We start from the raw sequence: 13,996 nt of genomic DNA on the forward strand, positions 1-13,996 counted from the left end.
TGGTTGACTTAGGTGCAATTTTATTAGCACCAATATCCTGGCCTCTGAAGCCCTTTTTGTGCAAAACAAGGATGACTGCACACGTTTCCTTGCAGGTAACCCTGGTTAACAGAGGAAGAACAATGATTTCAAGCACCACCCTCCTTTTAAAGCTTCCAGTCTTCTATTCTGTCTCAATCAGCATGACAGAATGATCTCCAGACTTGTCCTCGTCGACACTCTCACCCCCTCATAAATGTTGAGTGTACTAAAAATGTAAGTCGCTTTGGACAAAAGCGTCAGCTAAATGACATGTAATGTAATGTAATGTGTTAACAAGAAAATCACTGAGATGATGTCAGATGGTCCTTCTTTGGCAGGGCTGAAATGCAGTGGAAATGTTTTTATGGGGATTAAGTTCATTTTCGTGGCAAATAGGGACTTTGCAATTAATTGCAATTCATCTGATCACTCTTCATAACATTCCGGAGTATAACATGCCATCATAAAAACTGAGGCAGCAGACCTTGTGAAAATTAACATTTGTGCCATTCTCAAAACGTTTGGCCACGGCTATACTTATGTTGACATTTTTATTTGGGTCCTCACTTCCGTGTCTGACCCCGCCCCCCACATTAATTGCCTCATCCTATTAGTCCACAACATACCAACATAGGGGCTTCCTATTAGCTAAAACTACATGTCAATCAACTGTAGTGAATAACTTTGAACGATTCCATGGTCAATTTTGTCCACTTGTAGCAAGTGTATCGCGCCAGGAAACACACTGGGAAATGATCTTAAATGATATTAATGACATATTTTAAATGATATAAAAGAGTTTTAATTTCCCCAATTTCCCAATCACAAAATTAAATGACCCCCTCTGCCCATCCACTTCAAGCACACAAGCAGATCGACAGAGACAGAAAGAGAAAAAGAGAGGGGGGGGGCTATGAAGACCGTCATGATTTGCCCCCAAACAGTACAAAGGGTTACATACCGTGAACACCTGGGCGCCAGCGCGCTTGAGAATAGCGGAGCGTCGCAGCGCTTTTCGTCCGGTGTAAAGCCGGCGTTAGGTAGCGATATTGAAGAAGAACATAAATTCATAATTTTGAGTGGGTCCGACGGTTTAAAATATTGATGTCGACTCATTTTCAGCGTCGACGTCATCGGTGACGTTGACTAATCGCGGCAGCCCTAGTTACGGGCTACAGCGCCCTCCTCAGCTCGGGGTAGCGGGTGTTAGCTGGGAAGCTAGCCGAGGGGGGACGCTAACCAGCCAGGGAGCGGGGTGAGAGGCGGAGGTCTGGCCGAAAAGCAGAGCCTGCGTCAGGGTAAGTTACGAGCCACAGCCCCCTCCTCAGCTCGGGGCTGAGAAGCTGGGAAGCTAGCCAGCTGGGACGCTAACCAGCCGGGAAGCGGGGTGAGAGGCGGAGGTCTGGCCAAGAAGCAGCTACTTAAATCGAACAGTTTGTTCTCGTTTTTTTGTAGGAAGCTCTCCGTCTTTTCACAGCTCTGATGAAAATGGCCGACGGAGCGAGGGTATGATTAAAGAAGAGATGTGCTGTGCTGTTTAAAATACATTCTCCAGCTTTACTTATGTGATCTTTTTAATCGTTGTGTTTTTCACAGCCTGATTCCCACACACAAGGAGCCAGTTACTGCACATTACGCAGAGACTCCCTGAAAGTCCGCATTTGAATAACGCCACCAGTTCACGTTAGTATCTGTTTAGGATTTTTTTTTGCTGTGGATCTTCCAACGGTGATGCAGCGAGGCTATTTCTGTTTATTAATAATACACTCATGTTACTCATGTTGTTTTCCGGCTGCCTGTAATATGACGTACTAAGACCCACTATGAGCCAGTTTGAATATGGATACAGAACCGGGTGTTGCAGGTATGGCCGGCCCCTTTAAGGAAAGTTGTAGTGTGTGACGTAGTGCACCTGGGTATTGTGGGTAAGGCGCTAGATTGTGTGGAATAACAAGATGGGAGCACATAAGAGGTGATGAGAGTGTTTTCCTGCTGTATAGCCAAGAAATTATGTGGCGGTGTTAAAACTAAAGAAACGTCTCCTCTTCCTGCTTCACGGAGTGGTCCGGATAGCTAGTTACCAGCCAGCCAGCGAGCCAAAATAACCAGTGAGCTTCCAACTATGGTGTCAAGCCGAGACACTGGCCAGAGAAGGCAAAACGGGCAACATCAACCAATGATGTTAGGAGCATGCAAGTTTAGATTTTTTTTTGATTGTGTGTTAGTCAACCACCAACATTTCCGTCTCGTCTCGTCAACGAACGTTAACATAGATTTAGTCATAGTTTTTGTTTTCAAAGATCCATTTTTGTTCTCGTCTTAGTCATGGGTAAAAGTTTGTTAATGCATAGTTTTCGTCATAGTTTTCGCCAACGAAATTGACACTGGTTTGTACCCCCATGGTTGAATGCACGTATTGTAAGTCGCTTTGGATAAAAGCATCAAAAGCTATTGTGATAACAACATTAAGTACAAATTTGACTCTATTCCCCTGTAGTGTCTCCCCTTCAGTATAGAACATTAGCTTTTGCCCTAACTTATTACATTACCTAGTAGCTCATGCTTGTAAATTCGCAAGACACAAGTTAACTATATTTGGCTTTTGGCTAATTAGCTATTAACTTGAGGCACTAGAGCACTATTTCATCAATTACAAATAATTAAATTAAATATATATATATATAATTCCATATATTATAAAAATAGGACACAATATATATGTATAAACCGCTTAAGCTATCATGGCCCGAATACGGGCCATGATACGCCTGCCAGGTTGCTTTTTTATCGACATTTGTATTTAAAGAACTGCGTCGTACAGCTTGGTACTAATGCAACATATCGTTAGAAAGCTAAGATTCGTCTGATTCCACTGATGTAAACCATTTCAAGATCCGATCACCACAGCCGGTACAATCAACGTAACAGTCAGACAACTTACAAAAAAAATTAATTAAGATAGTCGACGTCACTCACCTAAGAAGCATGATATTAATCCACAGATCGATAACCTTGTTTACAGACAGTGCGCGCCCTTCTTCTGACGTGGCGAGGCTCAGCCAACTGCAATCTATTGTCGTTATGACTGGCTTATCATTTAGCCAATTACATTTTCCAGGAAGTACATGTCCTCAGCGACCTGATAGATAAATATCAACACACAGCAAGTCACTGCACAACAGCGAACACCTGGTTCCAGAGCATCTCATCTCCGTGCGTAACAGTAAGTGAGCAGTGGTTTTGAGATCTGTGCGTAAAAGACGGAAGCGTTGCTGTGAGATCCGTGCGCAGAATTCAGTCTTGCTTTGGAGAGTTTTGAAGCTACACTATGGCGAAACGTCAAGAGAAACGAAACTTGACGAACAAGCCAGGGATCTGTGTTATCGGCGTGATAGCGACAAGTCTGATGATGACGTATCAGAGGAAGACAGCGACACGTCGTTTGACTCCGAGGCAGAGGCCATGTTTCAGGAAGGACGAGACATTACTCTTGACAAGTACGTAATTTCTTATAATATATAACTTATAAATGACTGTGTGTGTGTGTTCGTGTTTTTTTAGGATTTACTGTTGATTAGTAAAAGGTGTGGATTTAGATGTGGGAGAGATAATAGTTGTTTTTGTTTGCCGATTAGAATGTGCATATAGATGGTGCAGATGTGACACCACCACAGCCCACCTTCAGAACCACACGTCAACCAGGACCCCAGCTCATCTCTACAGCGACGTACACAGTCCTGCAGCTTTTTCAACTGTATTTTACCTACCAGATTTCAATGACAGTCCTTCATAACACAAATGACTTTGGCTCGAAGAACTACTCCACACCCACCAAACCATGGATTAGTTTGTCATTGCAGGACATGTTGTCATTCATGTCCATTGTTATTTACATGGTTATTGTAAAATGCTGTGGATTTAACAACTATTGGCGACAGAGCCAACTGTACAGTTTGCCATTCCCGAGACATGTAATGAGTGGTAGGAAGTTCCTCAGGATCTCCCGGGCACTTCACCTCAGTAGCTTGGTGGCGGATGCTGCTAACGAGGGGAAGAGAGGCACAGCAGCCTTCGACCGACTCTGCAAAATCAAACCGATCTATGAGTAGATAAGAGACGCCTGCAGAATTAATTATCACCCGAGCCAAGATATTGCCATCGATGAGCGCATGGTTGCCTCCAAAGCACGCATTGGACTGAAACAGTACATGAAGAACAAACCTGTTCGCTGGGGTTACAAGCTCTTCGTTCTGGCGGACTCCAGGAACGGTTATACATGGGACTTTTTTGTCTATCAGGGGAAGTTACAGGGATTTACTGGCAAGGGGCTGAGTTACGATTCTGTTATGGAGCTCATTGACACACAGTTGCTGGGATCGGGCTACAAGCTCTTTGTGGACAATTTTTATACAAGTCCCACCCTTTTCCGCGACCTCCTTCAGAAGAGGATTTGGGCGTGTGGAACCATCTGCACAAACAGAATTGGTTTCCCAAAAAGCAATGTCAATGCTTTGGTCTCGAAATCTAGGGACGTCTCCATGTGTTCAACATACCACACGGCCAATTCAGAGGAGACAGTGAAGAGGATTGTCAAAGGTGCAGATGGGCAGTGGTAATTGAAGAACATCCTGGTCCCACCAGCAGGGAAGGAATACAACAGGTACATATTATATATTTACCAATGTTTTATGCCCTTTGAAATGTAGTAATTTTGTGCTTCATATAGTTATGTTTTTGTATATTTTTCTCAATCTTGTGTTTTTCTGTCCAACTAGGTGTATGGGTGGAGTGGACCTCTCTGACGCCCTGATCGGGTATTACAAAGTCCTCCACAAGACAATGAGGTGGTACAAGACATTCTTCTATCACTTCATGGACATCAGGATAGTGAATGCCTTTCTCCTCCATAAAGACCTTGCACGGGCTAAAGGACAGGTACCTATGGCCCAGAAGACCTTCTGAGAGACCCTCATCAAGGAGCTGGCAGAGGCGGGATCTCCCACCACAGCCAGAACCGTACCACCTCCTGCTCCAGTCACAACACATCACAGGCTGGTTTATATCTCTGGGCACAGCACCAATGGTCGGCTGAGGTGCAGGCTGTGCCATGCAAAGACACCAATGAAGTGCCCCTCTTGCGATGTGCCTCTGTGTTTTTACCCAGTCGTGACTGCTACAATGCCTGGCATGTTGCCAATAACCTTTGAAATCTAAGTATTATTTATGTTTATTATCATGGATAGATATTGACCGCATCTGCACGGCTCTTCTAATAGCTCCCGACTAATTTTTCTTTCCCATATAGGTCCGTCAAGGTGCATGGGTGACTGCTACAATGGCTGTCATGTTGCCAATAACATGTGAAAGCTAAGTTTTATTTATGTGTATAATCATGGACAGATATTTACCGCCTCTGTACGGCTCTTCTAATAGCTCCCGACTAACTTTTCTTTTCCCATATAGGTCCATCTAGGTTCATGGGTGCTGACATCCTGATAGGGCACTACAAAGTCCTCCACAAGCCTCCTCCTGCGGTGTGCCTTTATGTTTCGTCCCCGGTCGTGACTCCTACAATGGCTGGCATGTATCCAAAAATATAAAAGATGTATATTTGAATACATTTTTAACCATACGACCAGTTTTGTCTCCTTTATATAAAAGTATGATTTTTAGTGTAAAAGTAGCCTTTTTAGCCTATTTGGTTACCATGGGTAACAAGGGTCCTTTGGAGCCTCCAAATGACCTTTTTGGAATAAGCCTAGACATGCCCTTGGTAAAACATCTGTAAAATATTCATTTTCTGTGGAATTCTGGTCAAATTTGAACTTGGGCTAGTCAAGGCTTCATGCTAGTTTCCCATTCTGTTTTTCAGCTCATAAGTCCCAGCTATCAGCCCCAGCTATCCTGTCATCAGCAGGCATCTGTTTAGCAAAAATATTCAGGCGAAAATAAAAACCTTCTACCTCACTGTGTGCCAACTGCTATTACTCAATGCCAGTAGCAGTTAGATTGGAAAGTTCAGAATGTTACCTTTCAAAAGTGACCAAGATCATGCATGTACTCCAAATGGTTCAAGAAAAGCATTCAATTTAAGTTGGGTGTCCTCAAACAGGCGTTTTAGGCGAATTTCACCCGCTTTTTAACAGGTTAATATATATATATATATATATTATGAAAATGGGACACAGTGAAGATTATCTTAGTTGTTTTATCAATGAATCAGGCCAATGTTTTGCATAATAATGTAAGTTCCTCCTGAGCTGCAACAGCAAACTGTTTGTCTCTCAATGAAGCTTATCTACGAGGCTTCAGCCAACAGAAATGTAATGTTGGATTAGTATGGCAAAATGCTTATGCAAAACACATGAAAGCCCATGAAAAATTACACTTAGGGCCTGATCTACTAAGATCCCAAATAAAGAGTGCTTAATTTCGTGTGCATTAAAACAGATTGCATGGCTAGATTGTGGGTGTTTTGTGGGTGATCGATTAAAAATAATTGCACAAATGATAATAGGTACAAACATGGTAGAGGCAGTAGAATTTAAATGGGTGTTTTGCGTGCGTTACTGGTTTCCACCATGGAGCATTATAGAGAGCAGAGTGACCGCAAATGCAAAGGTAAATTGAATTCCATGGAATTGGAGGTGTTAGTTGAAGAGGAAAACAAACATGTTTTTGTGCTACAGCAAAGAAACATTGATATAACTGAAAGAAACGTGATATGGGATAGTATCTGCGAGAAAATTAACGCTGTTGATAAAACAAAATAACTGATGGCCGGACATAAGAAGAACAAAAGGAAATATAGCTTATACTAAAACCTCAGCAAATAAAACAGGTGGGGGGGCCGGTGGAAGAGATGCCTCTGACCAATATTGTGCAGCAAGAAAAGTTCACTTTCTGTTGCTAGAGCACTCAGGTGCGACACTCAGACCAATGAGCGAACACCAGGCAGATGGTCTGTGCTGTCTCTGGTGACGATGACTATCGGTGCCCTGGCAAGAGAGGGATTCTTTTTTTGCTCTCACTAACTCGCTCACTATCTTGCTAATTTCCTTGCTTACGCTCTTTCTCCTAATCTCTGTCTCTCTCCCTCCTTCTTTCCATTGCCAGGACCAGAAGAAATCCTGTGATGTCGGGGGGATTTCAGAACATCCATAAAATGCATTCCATCACTCATTGAATCTGAATAGGAAAATGGGCCTGCCAATATCCCGATAGTTTGTTTGTGTTGTACATTTACATGTTTCTTTTGGAAAGTTCAAACTGCATCCATGAAACCTGCAAAAATTTGATTTTACAAAACAATATATCAGTTAATAAGAAGTCCTGTAGGGGATTAATATGTTAAAAATATGTTTTATATTATGTACAAATATGATATAACATTTGATTTGTAATATTTCTGTGTTGTAGTTCTACTTGGCTTGGTTGTGGGAAAGTTGTACTGTAGTTTTGCAAGATTAACCAACAATTCAACGGTTTTCTCTATTATGCCAATTTATCACATCTTCAATAATATGGAGGACCATACATGACATAAGTAAAAATAAATAAATGTATAAATAAATACAGAAATAAATGAATAAATAAAAATGGAAATAAATAAATAAATACAGAAATAAATAAATAAATATGTTAATACCAAAAGAAATGTCAAAAGAAATGTCTTAAATATATTTTAACATTTATTTTTTCCCTGATACATTTCCTTTGCATTTGCAGTGTCCTTATGCTAATGAGAAAGGCGGGCCTAACCGCAGTCTCATGCAGGATTGGTCACAGGAGTGTAATGATCCAGCCCTACTACTTCTGCCTTTCAATGCTGGTGTCCAGTAGCTGTTTGCAGCGTTGAGCCAGTTCACACTTAAAATGAACTAGTTCAAGTTCAGAGGGTTAGTTAAGGTTATTTTTTATTGGGATGATTTAGGTGTCAGTAGTCCTGACTGTGAGCGTCACGTCTCGTGTTGTAATGAGCACAAGGAGCGAGCCGAGAGGAGGAGGAAACAGAAACTCCAGCTCGTTACAAACCACCTGCCGCCTCTGCTGTGATCATGAAGCCGCTGATCTCTGAGCAGATGTGACCAGAGAAACTCTGTGTTTTCACTGTTTCCACTGTTCCACAGAGTCACTAACTGGCTGCTTCACGGTGAAGAGATCAAGTCTCAGTCACTGCCCGTGTCTCTGAGCGAGTGTGTGACGGAGCGCAGGGGCTGTGTGTGTGTGTGTAGTTCAGTTGACCAATCCTGCTCGAGACTGAGGTTAAGCCCGCCTTTCTCATTAGCATAAGGACACTGAAATGTGGAAATAAATAAATGTGGAAATAAATAAAAGTTGCAATAAAAGTGGAAATAAATAAATAAATGTGGAAATAAGTTTAAGACATTGATTTATTTAATTCTGCATTTATTTCCATATTTATTTATTTATTTCCACATTTATTCCAACTTTTATTTTTCGATTTCAGTGTCCTTATGCGAATGAGAAAGGCGGGCCTAACCTCAGTCTCGAGCAGGATTGGTCAACTGAGCTACACACACACACAGCCCCTGCGCTGTGCCACACACTCGCTCAGAGACACGGGCAGTGACTGAGACTTGAGCTCTTCACCGTGAAACAGCCAGTTAGTGACTCTGTGGAACAGTGGAAACAGTGGAAACACAGAGTTTCTCTGGTCACATCTGCTCAGAGATCAGCGGCTTCATGATCACAGCAGAAGCTGCAGGTGGTTTGTACCGAGCTGGAGTTTCTGTTTCCTCCTCCTCCTCTCGGCTCGCTCCTTGTGCTCAGTACAACACGAGACGTGACGCTCACAGTCAGGACTACTGACACCTAAATCATCCCAATAAAAAATAACCTTAACTAACCCTCTGAACTTGAACTAGTTCATTTTAAGTGTGAACTGGCTCAACGCTGCAAACAGCTACTGGACACCAGCATTGAAAGGCAGAAGTAGTAGGGCTGGATCATTACACTCCTGTGACCAATCCTGCATGAGACTGCGGTTAGGCCCGCCTTTCTCATTAGCATAAGGACACTGCAAATGCAAAGGAAATGTATCAGGGAAAAAATAAATGTTAAAATATATTTAAGACATTTCTTTTGACATTTCTTTTGGTATTAACATATTTATTTATTTATTTCTGTATTTATTTATTTATTTCCATTTTTATTTATTCATTTATTTATTTATTTCTGTATTTATTTATACATTTATTTATTTATTTATTTTTACTTATGTCATGTATGGTCCTCCATACAATAATGGGGCGATGTATAATTCTTCATTATCTGTCATACCTGACACAGGTCCTAAATTTAATTTATTATGGTCTTTAAAAGGTCTCAAAAAGTGATAGATTAAAATAATTGAAAACTGCTTTATTGTCCACTGGACCATCTGGGATAAAACTCCATTTGACAGTCAAATGAGATAATGATTGCAGGTTATAATTAACACCTTGAGCTAATTACTTAGCATCAGACATAGCTACTTTCCACCAGTACTTCTTTAAGCACAGCAGCAGGAATTGTCTGCAGGCCTTCCTTCCTGAGACTGACTCCACACAAATGGAAAAGCAAGGGACACTTGACTAGTCTCCATTATTAAACATAAACGTGAATCTTAAATTGCTTCAGAAATGGGACGAAGGCCCAATCCCATTTCACCCCTTCTCCTTACCACTTAGCCCTACCCCTCCGTTTTACACATATGGGTATGGTGGCCAGATTCTCGTTGGGATGACAGGGTAGGGGCAAGTGTTAGGACTATTCAGCCCTCTGAACAGAGATTTTTCAGACTCACACAGAATGCCTAGCAAATCAAGATTCAAGAGTTTATTATCAAATGCACATGAATAACATTAAGCAGTCGCTGGAAATGAAATGCTTGAGTCACAGGCTCTCTTCTAGCAATGCTCAAAGTATTACAACCAAAAAAAATAGAATATCAAAAAATGTAAAGTAGAAAATAAAATATATGTATGTAAATATATATATATATATATATATTAGGGCTGCGAAATGACTAAAACTTTTAATCAAATTAATCACAGGTTTCTATGGATTAATCATGATTAATAACATTACCGATTTTTTCTGTATATTTTTGTGAAACAAAAAGTTTATAACAAAAGATGGATATATACATTTAACATGTTTTCTTTTTATATTCATAAATAAACAAAACAATGGTGCTGCAACTCAGCAGTTCTTTAGCAGTTATCTTTGCTATTCCATATGGAACATTAATAGAATCTTCATCCTAAACAGAATTCGGGCTTCTTAGCCATTGTGTGGTTGAATAAAACTTTTTTTTTTAAAATCAAACAGAAATTCTTTGAGCTTCTTAGCCATAGGATGGTTGAAATTTTTTATATTTTTTGTCAAACAACCATTAACCACACCATGACACATGACATAAAAGGCCGTCTTAGCTAGTCGTTCTTTAGCCAGTTGGTGAGGCAAACTAACTTGTTCACATTCTATGACAGTAAAGCTGACCGCTTCTTTTGCACAATGTGTCCTGCAAGCGAGTCTGGTTTGGCGCATTCCACTTGAACGCCCTTCGCCGACCAACGCATGCTTCGAGTTGCGGTGGTACTTTAGGCGGGTATTACTACTGTGAAACCATAACGTCTTCCCACAGAGTGTGCATATCACCTTGGTTTTATTGAATGTTCGATCTTTGTTTTTTTGGAACACGATCTTCCCGTCCAGGAGGTTCTCACGTTCATCAGAATTATTCATTTTGTTTGTTTGTTTGAATAGCAGCTGCCGTCTGACTGCATTAGAGCGGCGCCTAGTGCAGAGTGGGCGGAATTAGAAGGTCCTTCTGCGCATGCGTTAAATGCGTTATTATTTTTCACAGCTCTAATATAAATATATATATAGACACCTGACGAAAAAACAAATAGAATTATGTGAAATAGTGCTAATATTCCATGGTGCTGGTTTAGTGGACTTATTGCAGATCGGAGGAGTTCCATACCATGAAGCTGCTGACTCGCTCAACCGTGGTCGCATTGATGGAGAGGGGGGCATGTCCTTCTCCTTGTCTATTCCTGTAGTCCACGATCAGCTCCTTCATGTTGCTGACGTTGAGATGGAGGTTGTTGTTCAGGCACCAAGATGTCAGGGCTCTGACTTCCTCCCTGTAGTCCTTCTCATAGTCGCCGGTGATAAGGCATTTGACAGTGGTGTCATTAGCAAACTTGACGATGGTGTTGGAGCTGTGGGTGGCCACGCAGTCATGCATGAAAAGGGAGTACAGGAGAGGACTGAGCAGGCAGTCCTTGGGGGCACCGTTGTTGACAGTCAGGGTGGAGGATGTGGTGCTGCCTATCCGCACCACCTCTGGTCTGCCCGTCAGGAAGTTCAAAATCCACTCACGGAGGGCGATGTTGAGCCAAGGGTCTCTGAGCTTGGTGACGAGCTTCAGGGGCACAATGGTGTTGAATACTGAGGTGTAGTCAATGAAAAGCATTCTCACATGGCATCTGCAGTTGACCTATTTGGCCTGTAGGCAAACTGAAGAGGGTCCAGAGAGTCAGGGAGGGAGGAGGGGCTGAAGGGTTGGATTAGCCGCTCAAAACACTTCATGATGATGGAAGTGAGTGCTACTGGGTGGTAGTCGTTCAGACAGTGGATTTTAGTTTTTTTGGGGACAGGGACAATGATGGTCTTCTTGAAACAAGCGGGGACTACAGACTGGAGCAGTAACAGGTTGAAAATGTCTGTGAACACATCTGCCAGCTGATCTGCACACACCTTGAGAGTTCAGCCAGGGATGCCATCAGGTCCAGGTGCCTTCCATGTGTTAATCTGGTTGAGAGATCTCCACACATCTGCCCTGGATAATACGGGGGGCAGCGGTTCTCCTAAGCCTCTTCGATCTCCACAGACGTGTTCAGATCCTCTGGAGGAGATTTAGACACTACATCAGCACTGCTGGTCTTTCCTTTACATTCTGAGATAAGATGGAAGGCAAGATGGGAGGGAGACACACAAATGTTTGATTTTCTCTATTAATACAGGTTTAATACTATTATTAAAAACTATAATAATTGCAAAAGTTTAGCCTCAAAGTATTATGCTCATTTTTTTCACAACACCCTTAAATAAAATGTGTGTGTGTGTATTTGTGTGTAGGAGGGTTGGGTATAGCAGATTAGTTATGAGTGCAGAGTACATGACCTCCTGAATTATACGTTCTGATCTGCCAATGCCAGTTAAACTCTACTTGCTCAAGGTTAATATTTAATTTGTGAAAGCTATGCATAGCATGATTGACACGCTTTGTTGTGTCTATCTACATAGATAACTACTAATGTCAAGTCGGGTTACCGCGACAACTACTGATGATGTAACAGCTTCTTGAAGCCCTGCCCAAATTCGTAGGGGAAGATTTCAACCACTTCCCCTGGTAACTATGTTTCAAGGGGCAAGATAACCCTTTGAAAACAAGGGTTAGGGGTATGGGAAGGGAGAAGGGGTGAAATGGGATAGGGCCTAAATCCAATTTTACCTATTTTCAGCCCTCTTTTTGGCCTCTACAAACTCCTTAAGCTGCTGAATTATTCGCTGTGTCAGTGTTTTCAACTATTATCTAGACCAGGGGTCGGAAACCTTTTTGAAAATAAGCGCCAATGGGAAAATGACTTTTTAAATAGTGTGCCATCAATTTTTTTTAACCCTGTTAACTTTTATAATTGAACCACATTAATATTTCAAACAGACTTGTTATTTTATTCAATACATATTGGCTATATATAAAACAACACTCTGAAGAAACATGTTTATCTCATTATGATTGCAATAATAAGTTTGCCATTATCCCCACCAACCACACTCATATTCAGATTTGCGAAAGCTTGCTTCAGTCGCATGGTTTTTGGGAGCAGCAAAGCCTTTTAGAAAGTTGACTTGCTTCCCATACCTGGACAATGCACGTTTGATTGATTCTCCCTTGTCTGCATGATCTTTGAAAATTCTTCGTGCCTTGTTTCAAAGTTGCGCTTAACACTAAACGTTCGCCCACAACATTTTCAAAACATAGCGTGCACACAGCACGGTCCTTATGAAAAATGTTGGCTCCGTACACCACCACAATGGATTTGAAATGAAACAATCAAGATGTGCGTTAAGTGTAGACTTTGAGCTTTAATTTGAAGGTATTTACATCCAAATCAGGTGAACGGTGTAGGAATTATAAACACATTTTATATGTGGCACCCCCGTTTTAAGGGACCAAAAGTAATTGGACAAACTAACATAATCATGAATGTAATTGTCACTTTTAATACTTGGTTGCAAATCCTTTGCAGTCAATGACAGCCTGAAGTCTGGAAACCATTGACATCACCAGACGCTGGGTTTCGTCCCTGGTGATGCTCTGCCAGGCCTCTACTGCGACTGTGTTCAGTTCCTGCTTGTTCTTGGGGCATTTTCCCTTCAGTTTTGTCTTCAGCAAGTGAAATGCATGCTCAATTGGATCAGGTGATTGACTTGGCCATTGCAGATCATTCCACTTCTTTACCTTAAAAAACTCTTTGGTGGCTTTCGCAGTATGCGTCGGGTCATTGTCCATCTGCACTGTGTAGCGCCGCCCAATGAGTTCTGAAGCATTTGGCTGAATATGAGCAGATAATATTGCCCGAAACACTTTAGAATTCATCCTACTGCTTTTGTCAGCAGTCACATCATCAATAGATACAAGGGAACCAGTTTCATTGGCAGCCATACATGCCCACGCCATAACACTACCTCCACCATGCTTCACTGATGAGGTGGTATGCTTTAGATCATGAGCAGTTCCTTCCTTTCTCCATACTCTTCTCTTCCCATCATTCTGGTACAAGTTGCTCTTTGTCTCATCTGTCCATAGGATGTTGTTTCAGAACTGTACAGGCTCTTATAAAATGTCGTTTGGCAAACTCTGATCTGGTCTTCCTGTTTTTGAGGCTCACCAATG

The 13,996-nt window shown here is 41.7% G+C and overlaps 1 protein-coding gene across 1 annotated transcript in view; it reads right to left on the reverse strand.

Annotated features, from left to right (window-relative positions):
- The window catches only part of arid3c (AT rich interactive domain 3C (BRIGHT-like)), an 84,721-nt gene that overhangs the window by 49,135 nt on the left and 21,590 nt on the right, over positions 1-13,996 (reverse strand). The window lies entirely within an intron of this gene.

Source organism: Platichthys flesus, chromosome 3, assembly GCF_949316205.1.
Source record: "Platichthys flesus chromosome 3, fPlaFle2.1, whole genome shotgun sequence".
Classification (NCBI taxonomy): Eukaryota; Metazoa; Chordata; class Actinopteri; order Pleuronectiformes; family Pleuronectidae; genus Platichthys; species Platichthys flesus.